This window comes from Mesoplodon bidens, assembly GCF_964165515.1.
Source record: "Mesoplodon bidens genome assembly, chromosome: 5".
Taxonomy (NCBI): Eukaryota; Metazoa; Chordata; class Mammalia; order Artiodactyla; family Ziphiidae; genus Mesoplodon; species Mesoplodon bidens.
The window spans coordinates 79817631-79832288 of record NC_138161.1 but is presented as its reverse complement, the minus strand read 5'-3'; positions in this window follow the sequence as shown (position 1 = coordinate 79832288).

The window sequence follows — 14658 nt, the reverse complement described above, 5'->3', positions numbered from 1 at the left end:
GACATTGTTGAAGTGAATGCCAATTAGAGTCACCAGCCAACAACTGAATTTTCACACAGCTTTAGACAGCATGGAAAAGCTGATAAGTTCTGGAATACCATTATTGTTTGATCAAACTCTCTTCAATTTGTAATAATTAAGAAAATCACACATCTCTAAACATATAAACTTTCATACACCATTTCTAGGAAGAAAATACAAAATGCAGGAAGACTATGAACTCAAATACATGGCAGAACAGATGCATACTTTCTCTTTAATATCTGAATACAAGCCCCTTAAGGTAAAGGACTGGTCGTCCTTGTATCTGTACTGCTCAACACAATTCCTAATACAGAACTGAAGATATTTACTATGCTAAACACTGGCCATCAAGAGCTGACAATTAGGAACTATAGGATCTGAGTAACCAACAACTGGGCAGTATCGTAGAAAGGATTCCATAGAGGAGACAAATAGTCAGCATTCCTCATTCCACTTCCAACCTCCACTTACCCTAGGCTTCAACCAGGATAATGTTGCATGCATTCTTGCCTTTGTCCACTATTTCCACACCAATCACATCAAGAAATTCCCAATTGCCAGGAATAAGTCTAAAAGAGTGCATGTAACCCAATTCAAGCAAATAAAATGTAAAGGAAAAATGCTTGGGACTTTTGAGAAACAGTTTACTTCCTCAAAAGAGAAAGTGGCTGAAAGGCAGTCTTTTTCCACCCTACTCCTTTCTTACTGATTGTGAAGATGTCATGTGTAGAGATGATGTTTGGAGGATTGGCAGCCACGTGATCAGATGGTAGATGTCACCAGCAGCGGAGATGGCAGGAAAGAAAGAGAAAGTGCCTGTCCTTGTTAACAGAGCTGAGCCAGCCGCTGAACCAATATGGAGACTGCCTAGCTGTGAACTTCTTGTTAGGGTAACAAGAAATGTCCTTCCAGTTTAACTCACTGTTAGTCAGATATTCTATTGTTTTTACCAAAATATTCCTATATAATATTATACACTAAGGCAAAAACTATTTGTTGCCTACTGACAGCCATTCTCCCATTGTCTTTTTTGCCAGAAAAGAGGCAGTTCACTATGGGACTGAAAATGCCAGGGGCTTGCTTTCCCATTTTCACTTGCTCAGTTATGAGTATCTAATGCCATCCTGGCCTGTCATTCCGAGGGGAAATGTATGGGGGTGTTTCTTGTTAAGATTTTCTCCTTCTTAAAAGATGCCTAAGAAGAAGGCTTTGTTCCTTTTTAACATTTTAACATGCTGTGTGAAGATGTGAACTTGGAGCTCTAACAGCCATTTTGCAATCATGAGTGGAAATCCAACAGAACTAGAGAAAAACCAACCAACATCCCTGACACATTTGAGCAGTTGAACCAATACTGGAATCACTTGTCTTACTCTGTACTTGTGGTTATGTGAGCAAAATAAAGTCCTAAATTTAAGCCACTTTTAGTTGGACATTATTTTATTGATGAAAAAATTCTGAAACATTCATCTAATAGGGTTGTTGTGAGAACTCAATGAGAAAATTCATGTAAAGTGCTTAGCACAGTATCTGTTACAAAATGAGTACTAGAAAACTTTAGCTAATATTACTAGTATTAGTAAGTATATGTATTGTCTGCCTAGACACTTCCCTTCTTCTAGTACCATTAGTCTCCCTCCTTATTTTAAGAAAATGGTCCCTCTCTTTCCAGCTTCCATCACATTATCTGATGGGAACTGTCTTCCAAAAAGATCCAAATTCACAGGTCACACTATTGGTCCAGTAGAAATTAGTACCAAGCTGAGTTAAGCATCCTGCCCCCTCACACTGGTTACATTCATTGATCCAGTGGTCAACATACCGAGTGCAGCAGAGACCTCCAGGCACTCATGATTATAGGGTCATGGGAAAAGACTGCCTGAGAGGATGAAACCAACACAGAGAGAAAAACTGTGATGAGAAAATAAAAATAACAAGATTGTGTTCAAACCTCTGGTTTCACTTTCTCAGGTCCCATTGTTGCTCTGGTTATTGCCTTCCTGAATTGTTGGTATATGTCCCTTCCATGAAATACCCTAGTATCATGTTAATATATTAGTTAGAATTGAGTTAGAGTTATCCGTTATTAATTAGAGTTCTGATTAACACCTTGTTTTCTACCTTATGAAGTCTCACTCACCCTTTATCAAAGGTCAGTTGTCAACTCCATTCAACAAATATTGATTTAGTATACAAAATGTCAGGCACTGTAATAAGCACTACAGACACAAAGATGACAAAAACATACTCTTTGCCCTCAAGGTGCTTAATCTTCACAGATATACATATGTCAAGATAATTACCAAAGAGGATATAATGTGCCTGAAAGAGCTGTGGAAATGGAGTGATAAAAGAAGGCAAGAAGGCTATTTACTCTAGCCTAGGAGGATGATCCAGGTGCTAAAGAAAAAATTCCAAGTGGGATGACAACTGAGAGTCTGAAAGGACAAACAGAATTTGGCCAGGAAGATTGCTCAGGGAAGTAACTGGATCAGCTATATGTTGCACCACCAGGACTTACAGACCAATGAAGCAAGGGGCTGGAATAAACTCTACTTTTAAAACTTGGGTTAACTCTTGGCTTCATTACTAGGTTAGGAACTGTAGAAAAAGAAGAGAAGTGACTTGTGGGAGAAAAAAATGTAAAATTTGGACACGATGAGTTTCAATTACCTTTGAGGAATTCAAATGTAGATAGTAGAAACTTTGATATATGGGCTGGACCTAATTTTTTTTAAGTGGCTTGTCCTGAAGATATATATTAAGGAGTTATCAGCATATAGACGACAGTTGGAGCCATGAAAGGAAATGGCATTGTGAGAAGAGAATGTGGAGAAGAGAAAAGGTACAAAAATGGAACCCTAGGGAACACATCATGCCTCGGAAACCAATAGAGCAGAATTTCAAAAAGAGAGTAGTCAATAATTCAAACCCAGAGAGAGAGAGGAAAGTAAGACTAGAACTAAAATATGTCCTTTGATTTTAGCAACAACCTTGACAACAGCAGGTTCAGTTTGTGGAATATGATTATACAGATTGAATAATGAATACAAGGTGTGCAAGTGTGAATGGGACTGTAAATTACTGTTAATCTTTTGAGAGCCTTAGTGATGAAGGGGGAGAGAAAGATCAGGTCATACCTAAAGTCTTTGTTTTTGCAGTTTGTTTATTCAATATAGGATAGACATTCACATGTCATGTTTATATGCTTAGAGGAAGATTCAACACGTAAAACAAAAGATGAGCCAAAAAAAACAGGGCAAAGAATTCTGAGAGTGAAGATGATGTCAGTGATGTCAACAGGAATCAGATCAAGCTGGATTCAGCCGTTCCTCTATCCTAAACCTTCCACAGTCCGCAAGACCCTGCATTACTTGGTCCCAAGCTACTTTCCCGGCTATGCTTCTCCTCCACCGCCTCTTTTTCACTCCACTTCAGACGCACTGGTCTCTTTGCTGTCTTCAAACAAGCCAAGCACACTCCATCCTCTGAGCTTGTGTACTTTCTCTTTACTGCTCCTAGAAAGTGCTTCTTTCAGAATCTGAAGGGCTCCTTTCCTAATTTCCTTCAAGTCTCTGAGCAGATATCACCTCATCAGTGAGGCCTGCCATGACCACTCTAGTATATAAAGTAACCACGACTTCCTTGTCCCCTGCACTCTCCAGTCTTCTTAATTTGCTCCATGTTTTTCAATAAATCTTATCACATTCTGACATATTATAAATCTGCTCATTTATCCGCTTATTGTCTGCCTTCTTTCCCTAATACGTACATGCCATAATAAATTTAAATGTATTTGCAATACCATATTTCCAGTATCTAAACAGTGACTTGCACTTGATAGGTGCTCAATAAATAGTGGTTAAACAAATGAATGGATTAGTAAAAAGGATGTTTTAGAGAGAACAAGCTAAATTAGAAGGGAGTGAAGCCACAGGGGAGTGTCAGATGAGGAGGAAAGGAAAGAATAGAGAGGCCAAGAGCTAAGAGACTCTAAGCAATGAGGTAAGGGGTATGGTCAGAGCTTAGAGCACCAAGGTATAAGATCTCGGAAGGCATATGTATGGAGGTTGCCAACATCCACTGTGGTCCCTGGAGAGTGGATACCTGAGGAATGATAAAGGGGAAGCTCTTTGGGGTTCAGAGAACAAGAAAGCTCTTATGCTAAAGTGTTGGCTGTGTCATGGTCATTATAGTGAATGTTTCCTGGGCTAATGGCAGGAAGTGGTATGCAGAAGCAGACAACAAATGAGTACTGTTTCTGAGTGAACTAGGGATATCCATGGAACAAGTGGTGATAGCAAGGGATGAGGTGGAGGGTTGGGTCAGAGTGTGTTGGGATGCACCCACACAGGACAGATTTGAAGCAAGGTGAGGATGGTTGGCTTGAATTTTCTAGAAATACACAGCCTGTGATATAAACAGATGAAGGTCTGTATTTTGCTTTGTTTTGTTTTACTATGGTGATGGTGATCTATCTAAAAAACTTTTCTTTAAGTTTCAAATTAAAACAAAAATGATGGAGTATTTTCTTGATGCCCCTATAGAATGGAATCCAGAGGAACCTTGCTGTAATAAAGAATCTGACTCTACTTTTGATGTTTGTTGACAGCTTTTAACTTTCCTCCTGTCCATGTGACCTTCCACTGGGAAAACTGATAAGAAAGCATGGATGCCCTCACCTTGGACCAGCAGGAGATTCAAACCAAGTAAGCCCCTGCTCTGTGTCCAGCTCCAGCCCCCCAACCACAATGAAAACCCCACACCAGTCTCCTTTCCTTGCTCTTACAAGCCATTTTCTGACCAGCTTGGAAAGCCTGCTCTGCTCTCCCCCAAAAGTCTCATTACATAAGTAATAAACATTTTCACACCCTCTGTGTATCTCAGTCCTGACATCTGACCCAAGTTTTGGGTGGAGGTTGATTTTGTTTCTGCAGTGTACCCACAAAACCCGACTACTAAGGACACTTTTCAGCAAAGCCCTCACTGACCTCATCAGGCAGGATTAGTCACTCCTTACCTTATGCTCTCACTTCTGTTTATTTATACCTTTAGTGCTCACTATAGTCTAATATTTATTATAATTGACTGTGCATGTATCTATTACTCTAAGATTCTTGAGGATAAAATGGTATTTTATTTAGCTCTATATTCCCCGGGACTTTAAGTCAGAATGCTTAAAAAATATTTAATTTATTGAAACTTTCAGGAGGTACAAGGGCAGAGTGGCATTCCCTGGAGAACCTGGAAGTTTCAATTTTGATCTGAAGCTTTAAAAACACTGATTGAATGTACTCTGTCCCTTTTTGGCTCTCAGAGTTCATGGTATAGTTCAAATCATGATATAAAACCAGCAAAGCACAATATAAAGACCACTTTAAAAAGATCAATTCCTTCCAAGCTGCTTCCATTCCCCTAATGGAATTATTAAACAGAAGGCTTAGTTGAAGGTCCCTGAAAGTTCATTCATTTTCTGTAAGAGCTATGAGAATGTTCATAAAATCAGTTTTGAATAGGAACCCACCCATCTGTTTTATGCTGTTTTTCAGACAGTTAGCCTAATTAAGCCTCCTAGGCAGGTTAGAGTCCCCCTGTGTAAACTAAATTGAGTTTAAATATAGAATTATCTCAAAATCTATGAGCTTTTGATTGATGCCCCCAGTTAATTTTGACAATTGAAGTGGCTTCCTGCTTATCTTCACCTTAGGAAGATGAATAGTTATGGAAACGACCTCATTAACTCTTTGATGCCAGTCATTGGAATTTATAGTAGTTATTATGCCTAAACTTGAGGCTAGGAGAGAAAAATAATCAGTCTATTAGGCATATTCACTTCATATTTTCATCTTGTTCCACTTCACCGTCATACCCACAGACACTGCCAGAAATGTGAAATTGTGTGTCCAATAACATAAGAGGACATTAAGAAAAAAGTCTCCAGATGAACACGACTCTCACCAGTACCAGGACCCCTTACATCTCAAGATCTTTTTTTAATCTCAGGTCGCCAACAGAGTGCATCCTCTGTGCCCTCATATCATCTCAGCCTGAATAAGAAAGGATTCAATCACCATAACAGAATCTTTACTCTGAAGAAAGGGGTACATTATGAGTCATCTGAAAATAAAAATAAGTAAATGAATGAATTCAGGAGGGTAAAAATCATTTCTTGTAGTTAGTTTCAAATAGTTATAAAAAGAGGGAATTAGGCTAGGAACTTAACCTAAATTGTACAACTGAGGTTATACATCTAATATCTTCTAGGTTCATCAAGGCTAACTTGCTAAAAGTGCTCCATATATTTTCATTCATTGTTAACCCTTTACAAATAAAAATCTCACTCATTTTACATTTTTTACACTTTACTTCTTTTTGAAAAGTAGGTGTATTTAGGGTGAAAATGATTTAAACAAGAACTCTCAAACATCATTTATCACCCTCAATGTTTTCCTTTAGGAAATATTATCAGTACTACCTCAGAGAGGTCCAGGAATGATCTCAGGTGATTTTAGTGCATTTGAAAATGCTTTTTAAATGGAAAATTACTAAATCAATATTTGTTATGTAGAACAAACACTAGGCAGATTTGTCTTTCAAATGCTTAGATCCCTGAAAGTGCAACTGGGGAGAAAGGAAAGAACTTTGAAATAGAATTTAAAAGAGTTAGATCCTTTTCAACTTCATTCTAAGAGCAAGTTACTTATTCTCTCTGATCCTCGTCTCTAAAGAGAGGCCAGGGTGTTGTGATCACGTGGTCGATTGCAAAAATGGTCCAAAATTTTTCCCTCTCTTTGTCCACATCTTTTGACCAGGTGGTGCCTTCCCACTCAACCTCCGGGGTTTCGGTTATAGGACTAGATTTGGCCAATATAATGACCTAGGATTAATAATGCACCAGTTCTAAGCATAGTTTTCCAGAGGCCTTGTGTGCTTCCATTTGTTCTCTTGCACCCTTGTCATCACTCTGAGAACATTCCCAGACTGGCCTCCTGGAGGATGAGAAACTTGTGGATCAGAGCCCAGTTGCCCAGCTTGGCCCAGTGCAGTCCATCCTAGCTCAGCCAACAGCCACCTAACACCCAGTCATATGAACAAGCCCAGCTACAATCAGCAGAGTTGTCTAACTGACCCCAGATTCATGAACTAGAAATGGTTATTATTATTTACCACTACAATTTTGTGGCTACTTGTTATATAGCAATATTGTGGTGCTAAATAACTGCTACAGTCACCAGCTTCCCAAGCCAAATCACAGTATTACTACATATCAGAAATAAAATCATATAAGTAAGAAAAATGTTTTATAAATCATAAAACTCTTTTCAAATGTATAATTGATAGAGTTGTCTGGATGACCTAAAAGTCGAGGTAAAAGTCTGCTGTAGTTCCCTGGTACACATATTGTATGTATTTTACAAACATTTCATAGTGTGATTTTATACAATTTATTCACTTATTCATTCATTTATTCATGTATGAAAAGTCCAGAAATATTTCAACTCCAGAATTCCAGTAAAAATATAATAAACTTACCTATAAATTATTTTGGGGGATTATTACATCAGTTTTTTTAATTGGAAATAAAACACTATAATTCTAGAGAATGATTGCATTCATCCTATACATCCTTAAACAAGAGTACATGTAAATCATTCCAGACAGTTGTCTACCATTCTCTTTAAAAATCTTCTGGGAAAGAAGTCTATATCTACTTATTAATTATGTAAGGTTTTAATGATCTGTTGTTTCAGAGATATTACCAACTCATAAATTTATTCTGAATTCATCTAAGATACAATATTTCTTCTATTGCAACCAAAGTAAAAATTAAAATGACTAACTGAATTCTCACAATCATTCTTTATATATTCTTCAGGGCAACTAACCTTTTTTGCCTTCAGGCTTACCAGCAATTGATTTTATTTCCATTATGAGAACATGTATTCTAAATATATAACTACTAACCAAGAAAGCTTTTAATAGTCTATCAATAATCTCACATTTTCAGTTCTAGAGTTTTTAATCTATAAAATGGAGATACAATCCTTCTAACCTTGAAGGATTTCCCTCAGGGACACAGATATCCCAATATACCCCTAAGCATATTCTTATCTTTCATGTTCAACCATCTTTCTAAGCACAGTACTTGCTCTGATAATAATAGTTAATGAGATCCCCTAAACCAAAATGGAGGGGGGGGAAGTGTGTGCCTTCAAGGAATTTGCTAGAAATTTTAGAGCAGTTCTGGTGGCCAAATAGCAAAACTCAAGCTCCCTCCCACAGTCATGATTCATGGACCTCCCATCAATGCTCAAGGGCAGAGGAGTAGACTACGTTCTTCCCCTTCTCTGATACTCCCCCAGGTACTTTCAGGTCTGTTTATTGGTTGTTACAACACCAAGAGCAATTTTTCTAGGAGATTATCCACTACTTTCAATGATGGACTTTGCTTAATGAAGGCAAGGGACATTAAGTAGAATATTCCTTCACATTTTCATTGTGGAGCATGGGATCACATAGAATTCTAACAAAAGCATGTTAAACAACTGTGTTGAACCAGGATTATTATTGTATTTAAGATTTTATTCAACTGGTTAAATGCCTTGCCTTATGTAAAACAGGGTACCTCTAAAAAATACCAGTAAGGATTGTGTTCCCACAAAATATTTAACTTGCTTTGGGCAACAGTACAAGAATTCATAGAAGTAGTAGAATTATGCTTTAATGAACCATGCAGAACATCATTTGCCTCATCACATTACAATTTCACTTAAGCAGAGAATTACAACCGCTAGTGTACAGAAAAGTACACTTTTCTGGAGTTTGGATTGTTGGTTTTTCTTATTTATTTTTGCTAAAATATATAGGGTAAACTCTTCCCCACCCCATCTCTTCTCCTTGTCTAAGTACTTCAGGAAGTATTTTAAATTAAACTCTGTTTTGTGCCCTGTAATATCTTAAAAATAGCAATGTCAATTTCTATAACATTTGTCAGGGTTCAAAATTCATATGTAGATATTGCAGGACTTCCGGGTAAGATGGCGGAAGAGTAAGACGCGGAGATCATCTTCCTCCCCACGGATACACCAGAAATACAGCTACACGTCTAACAACTCCTACAGAACACCTACTGAATGCTGGCAGAAGACCCCAGACCTCCCAAAAGGCAAGAAACTCCCCACATACCTGGGTAGGGCAAAGCAGAGAGATTCCCGCACAGAGGATCGGTGCCGAGCGGCACTCACCAGCCCGAGAGGCTTGTCTGCTCGCCCACCAGGGCGGGCGGCGCTGGAAGCCGAGGCTCGGGCTACGGTCAGAGCGCAGGGAAAGGACTGGGGCTGGCGGCGAGAACTCAGCCTGAAGGGGGCTAATGTGCCACAGCTAGCCGGCACGGAGTCCAGGAAAACTCTGGAGCTGCCGAAGAGGCAAGAGACTTTTTCTTCCCTCTTGGTCTCCTGGTGCGCGAGGAGAGGGGATTAAGAGCGCTGCTTAAAGAGGCTCCACAGACGGGCGCGAGTCACGACTGAAAGCGCGGAGCCCAGTGACGGGCGTGGGACACTGGGGCTGCTGCTGCCGCCGCCAAGAAGCCTGTGTGCGAGCGCAGGTCACTGTCCACAACGCCCTTCCGGGAGCCTGTGCAGCCCGCCACTGCCGGGGTCCCGGGATCCAGGGGCGGCTTCCCTGGGAGAACGCACAGCGCGCCTCGGGCTGGTGCAACGTCACGCCGACCTCTGCCGCTGCAGGCTCGCCCCGCACTCCATGCCCCTCCCTCCAGCCCGGCCTGAGTGAGCAAGAGTCCGCGAAGCGGCTGCTCCTTTAACCCTGTCTTGTCTGAGCGAAGAACAGACGCCCTCCGGCGACCTACACGCAGAGGCGGGGCCAAATCCAAAGCTGAGACCCAGGAGCTGTGAGAACAAACAAGAGAAAGGGAAACCTCTCCCAGCAGCCTCAGAAGCAGCGGATTAAAGCTCCACAATCAACTTGATGTACCCTGCATCTGTGGAATACATGAATAGACAACAAATCATCCCAAATTGAGGAGCCAGGAGTCAGTGCTGTGCCTCTGAGGTGGGAGAGCCAACTTCAGGACACTGGTCCACAAGAGACCTCCCAGCTCCACATAATATCAAACGGCGAAAATCTTCCAGAGATCTCCATCTCAACACCAGCACCCAGCTTCACTCAACGACCAGCAAGCTACAGTGCTGGACACCCTATGCCAAACAACTAGCAAGACAGGAACACAACGCCACCCATTAGCAGAGAGGCGGCCTAAAATCATAAAAAGTCCGCAGACACCCCAAAACACACCACCAGACGTGGACCTGCCCAACAGAAAGACAAGATCCAGCCTCACCCACCAGAACACAGGCACTAGTCCCCTCCACCAGGAAGCCTACACAACCCACTAAACCAACCTTAGCCACTGGGGACAGACACCAAAAACAACGGGAACTACGAACCTGCAGCCTGCAAAAAGGAGACCCCAAACACAGTAACATAAGCAAAATGAGAAGACAGAAAAACACACAGCAGGAGAAGGAGCAAGATAAAAACCCACCAGACCTAACAAATGAAGAGGTAATAGGCAGTCTACCTGAAAAAGAATTCAGAATAATGATGGTAAAGATGATCCAAGATTCTATTTCCCAGATCCAAAATCTTGCAAATAGAATAGACAAAATGCAAGAAACAGTTAACAAGGATCTAGAAGAACTAAAGATGAATCAAGCATCGATTAAAAAAACAATACATGAAATAAAAAATACTCTAGATGGGATCAATAGCAGAATAACTGAGGCAGAAGAACGGATAAGTGAGGTGGAAGATAAAATAGTGGAAATAACTGCTGCAGAGCAAAATAAAGAAAAAAGAATGAAAAGAACAGAGGACAGTCTCAGAGACCTCTGGGACAACATTAAACGCACCAACATTCGAATTATAGGGGTTCCAGAAGAAGAAGAGAAAAAGAAAGGGACTGAGAAAATATTTGAAGAGATTATAGTTGAAAACTTCCCTAATATAGGAAAGGAAATAGTTAATCAAGTCCAGGAGGCACAGAGAGTCCCATACAGAATAAATCCAAGGAGAAATACGCCAAGACACATATTAATCAAACTGTCAAAAATTAAACACAAAGAAATCATATTAAAAGCAGCAAGGCAAAAACAACAAATAACACACAAGGGAATCCCCATCAGGATAACAGCTGATCTATCAGCAGAAACTCTACAAGCCAGAAGGGAGTGGCAGGACATAATTAAAGTGATGAAAGAGAAAAACCTGCAACCAAGATTACTCTACCCAGCAAGGATCTCATTCAGATTTGATGGAGAAATTAAAACGTTTACAGACAAGCAAAAGCTGAGAGAGTTCAGCACCACCAAACCAGCTTTACAACAAATGCTAAAGGAACTTCTCTAGGCAAGAAACACAACGAAGGTAAAGACCTACAATAACGAACCCAAAACAATTAAGAAAATGGGAATAGGAACATACATATCGATAATTACCTTAAATGTAAATGGACTAAATGCTCCCACCAAAAGACACAGATTGGCTGAATGGATACAAAAACAAGACCCATATATATGCTGTCTACAAGAGACCCACTTCAGACCTAGAGACACATACAGACCGAAAGTAAGGGGATGGAAAAAGATATTCCATGCAAATGGAAACCAAAAGAAAGCTGGAGTAGCAATTCTCATATCAGACAAAATAGACTTTAAAATAAAGACTACTAGAAGAGACAAAGAAGGACACTACATAATGATCAAGGGAATGATCCAAGAAGAAGATATAACAATTGTAAATATTTATGCACCCAACATAGGAGCACCTCAATACATAAGGCAAATACTAACAGCCATAAAAGGAGAAATCGACAGTAACACAATCATAGTAGGGGACATTAACACCCCACTTTCACCAATGGACAGATCTTCCAAAATGAAAATAAATAAGGAAACTCAAGCTTTAGATGATACATTAAACAAGATGGACTTAGTTGATATTTATAGGACATTCCATCCAAAAACAACAGAATACACATTTTTCTCAAGTGCTCATGGAACATTCTCCAGGATAGATCATATCTTGGGTAACAAATCAAGCCTTGGTAAATTTAAGAAAATTGAAATTGTATCAAGTATCTTTTCTGACCACAATGCTATGAGACTAGATATCAATTACAGGAAAAGAGCTGCAAAAAATACAAACACATGGAGGCTAAACAATACACTACTTAATAACGAAGTGATCACTGAAGAAATCAAAGAGGAAATTAAAAAATACCTAGAAACAAATGACAATGGAGACACGACGACCCAAAACCTATGGGATGCAGCAAAAGCAGTTTTAAGAGGGAGGTTTATAGCAATACAATCCCACCTTAAGAAACAGGAAACATCTCGAATAAACAACCTAACCTTGCACCTAAAGCAATTAGAGAAAGAAGAACAAAAACACCCCAAAGTTAGCAGAAGGAAAGAAATCATAAAAATCAGATCAGAAATAAATGAAAAAGAAATGAAGGAAACGATAACAAAGATCAATAAAACTAAAAGCTGGTTCTTTGAGAAGATAAACAAAATTGATAAACCATTAGCCAGACTCATCAAGAAAAGAAGGGAGAAGACTCAAATCAATAGAATTAGAAATGAAAAAGGAGAAGTAACAACTGACACTGCAGAAATACAAAAGATCATGAGAGATTACTATAAGCAACTCTATGCCCATAAAATGGACAACCTGGAAGAGATGGACAAATTCTTAGAAATGCACAACCTGCCAAGACTGACTCAGGAAGAAATAGAAAATATGAATAGACCAATCACAAGCACTGAAATTGAAACTGTGATTAAAAATCTTCCATCAAACAAAAGCCCAGGACCAGATGGCTTCACAGGCGAATTCTATCAAACATTTAGAGAAGAGCTAACACCCATCCTTCTCAAACTCTTCCAAACAATATCAGAGGAAGGAACACTCCCAAACTCATTCTACGAGGCCACCATCACCTTGATACCAAAACCAGGCAAGGATGTCACAAAGAAAGAAAACTACAGGCCAATATCACTGATGAACATAGATGCAAAAATCCTCAACAAAATACTAGCAAACAGAATCCAACAGCACATTAAAAGGATCATACACCATGATCAAGTGGGGTTTATTCCAGGAATGCAAGGATTCTTCAATATACGCAAATCAATCAATGTGATACACCATATTAACAAGTTGAAGGAGAAAAACCATATGACCATCTCAATAGATGCAGAGAAAGCTTTCGACAAAATTCAACACCCATTTATGATAAAAACCTTGCAGAAAGTAGGCATAGAGGGAACTTTCCTCAACATCATAAAGGCCATATATGACAAACCCACAGCCAACATTGTCCTCAATGGTGAAAAACTGAAAACATTTCCACTAAGATCAGGAACAAGACAAGGCTGCCCACTCTCACCACTCTTATTCAACATAGTTTTGGAAGTTTTAGCCACAGCAATCAGAGAAGAAAAGGAAATAAAGGGAATCCAAATTGGAAAAGAAGAAGTAAAGCTGTCACTGTTTGCAGATGACATGATACTATACACAGAGAATCCTAAAGATGCTACCGAAAAACTACTAGAGCTAATCAATGAATTTGGTAAAGTAGCAGGATACAAAATTAATGTACAGAAATCTCTGGCATTCCTGTACACTAAAGATGAAAAATCTGAAAATGAAATCAAGAAAACACTCCCATTTACCATTGCAACAAAAAGAATAAAATATCTAGGAATAAACCTACCTAAGGAGACAAAAGACCTGTATGCAGAAAATTATAAGACACTGATGAAAGAAATTAAAGATGATACAAATAGATGGAGAGAGATACCATGCTCCTGGATTGGAAGAATCAATATTGTGAAAATGACTCTACTAACCAAAGCAATCTACAGATTCAATGCAATCCCTATCAAACTACCACTGGCATTTTTCACAGAACTAGAACAAAAAATTTCAAAAATTGTTTGGAAAAACAAAAGACCCCGAATAGCCAAAGCAATCTTGAGAACGAAAAATGGAGCTGGAGGAATCAGGCTCCCTGACTTCAGACTATACTACAAAGCTACAGTAATCAAGACAGTGTGGTACTGGCATAAAAACAGAAAGATAGATCAGTGGATCAGGATAGAAAGCCCAGAGATAAACCCACGCACATATGGCCAACTTATCTTTGATAAAGGAGGCAGGAATGTACAGTGGAGAAAGGACAGCCTCTTCAATAAGTGGTGCTGGGAAAACTGGACAGGGACATGTAAAGGTTTGAGATTAGATCATTCCCTAACACCATACACAAAAATAAGCTCAAAATGGATTAAAGACTTAAATGTAAGGCCAGAAACTATCAAACTCTTAGAGGAAAACATAGGTAGAACACTCTATGACATAAATCACAGCAACATCCTTTTGGACCCACCTCCTAGAGAAATGGAAATAAAAAGAAAGATAAACACATGGGACCTAATGAAACTTCAAAGCTTTTGCACATCAAAGGAAACCATAAACAAGACCAAAAGACAACCCTCAGAATGGGAGAAAATATTTGCAAATGAAGCAACTGACAAAGGATTAATCTCCAAA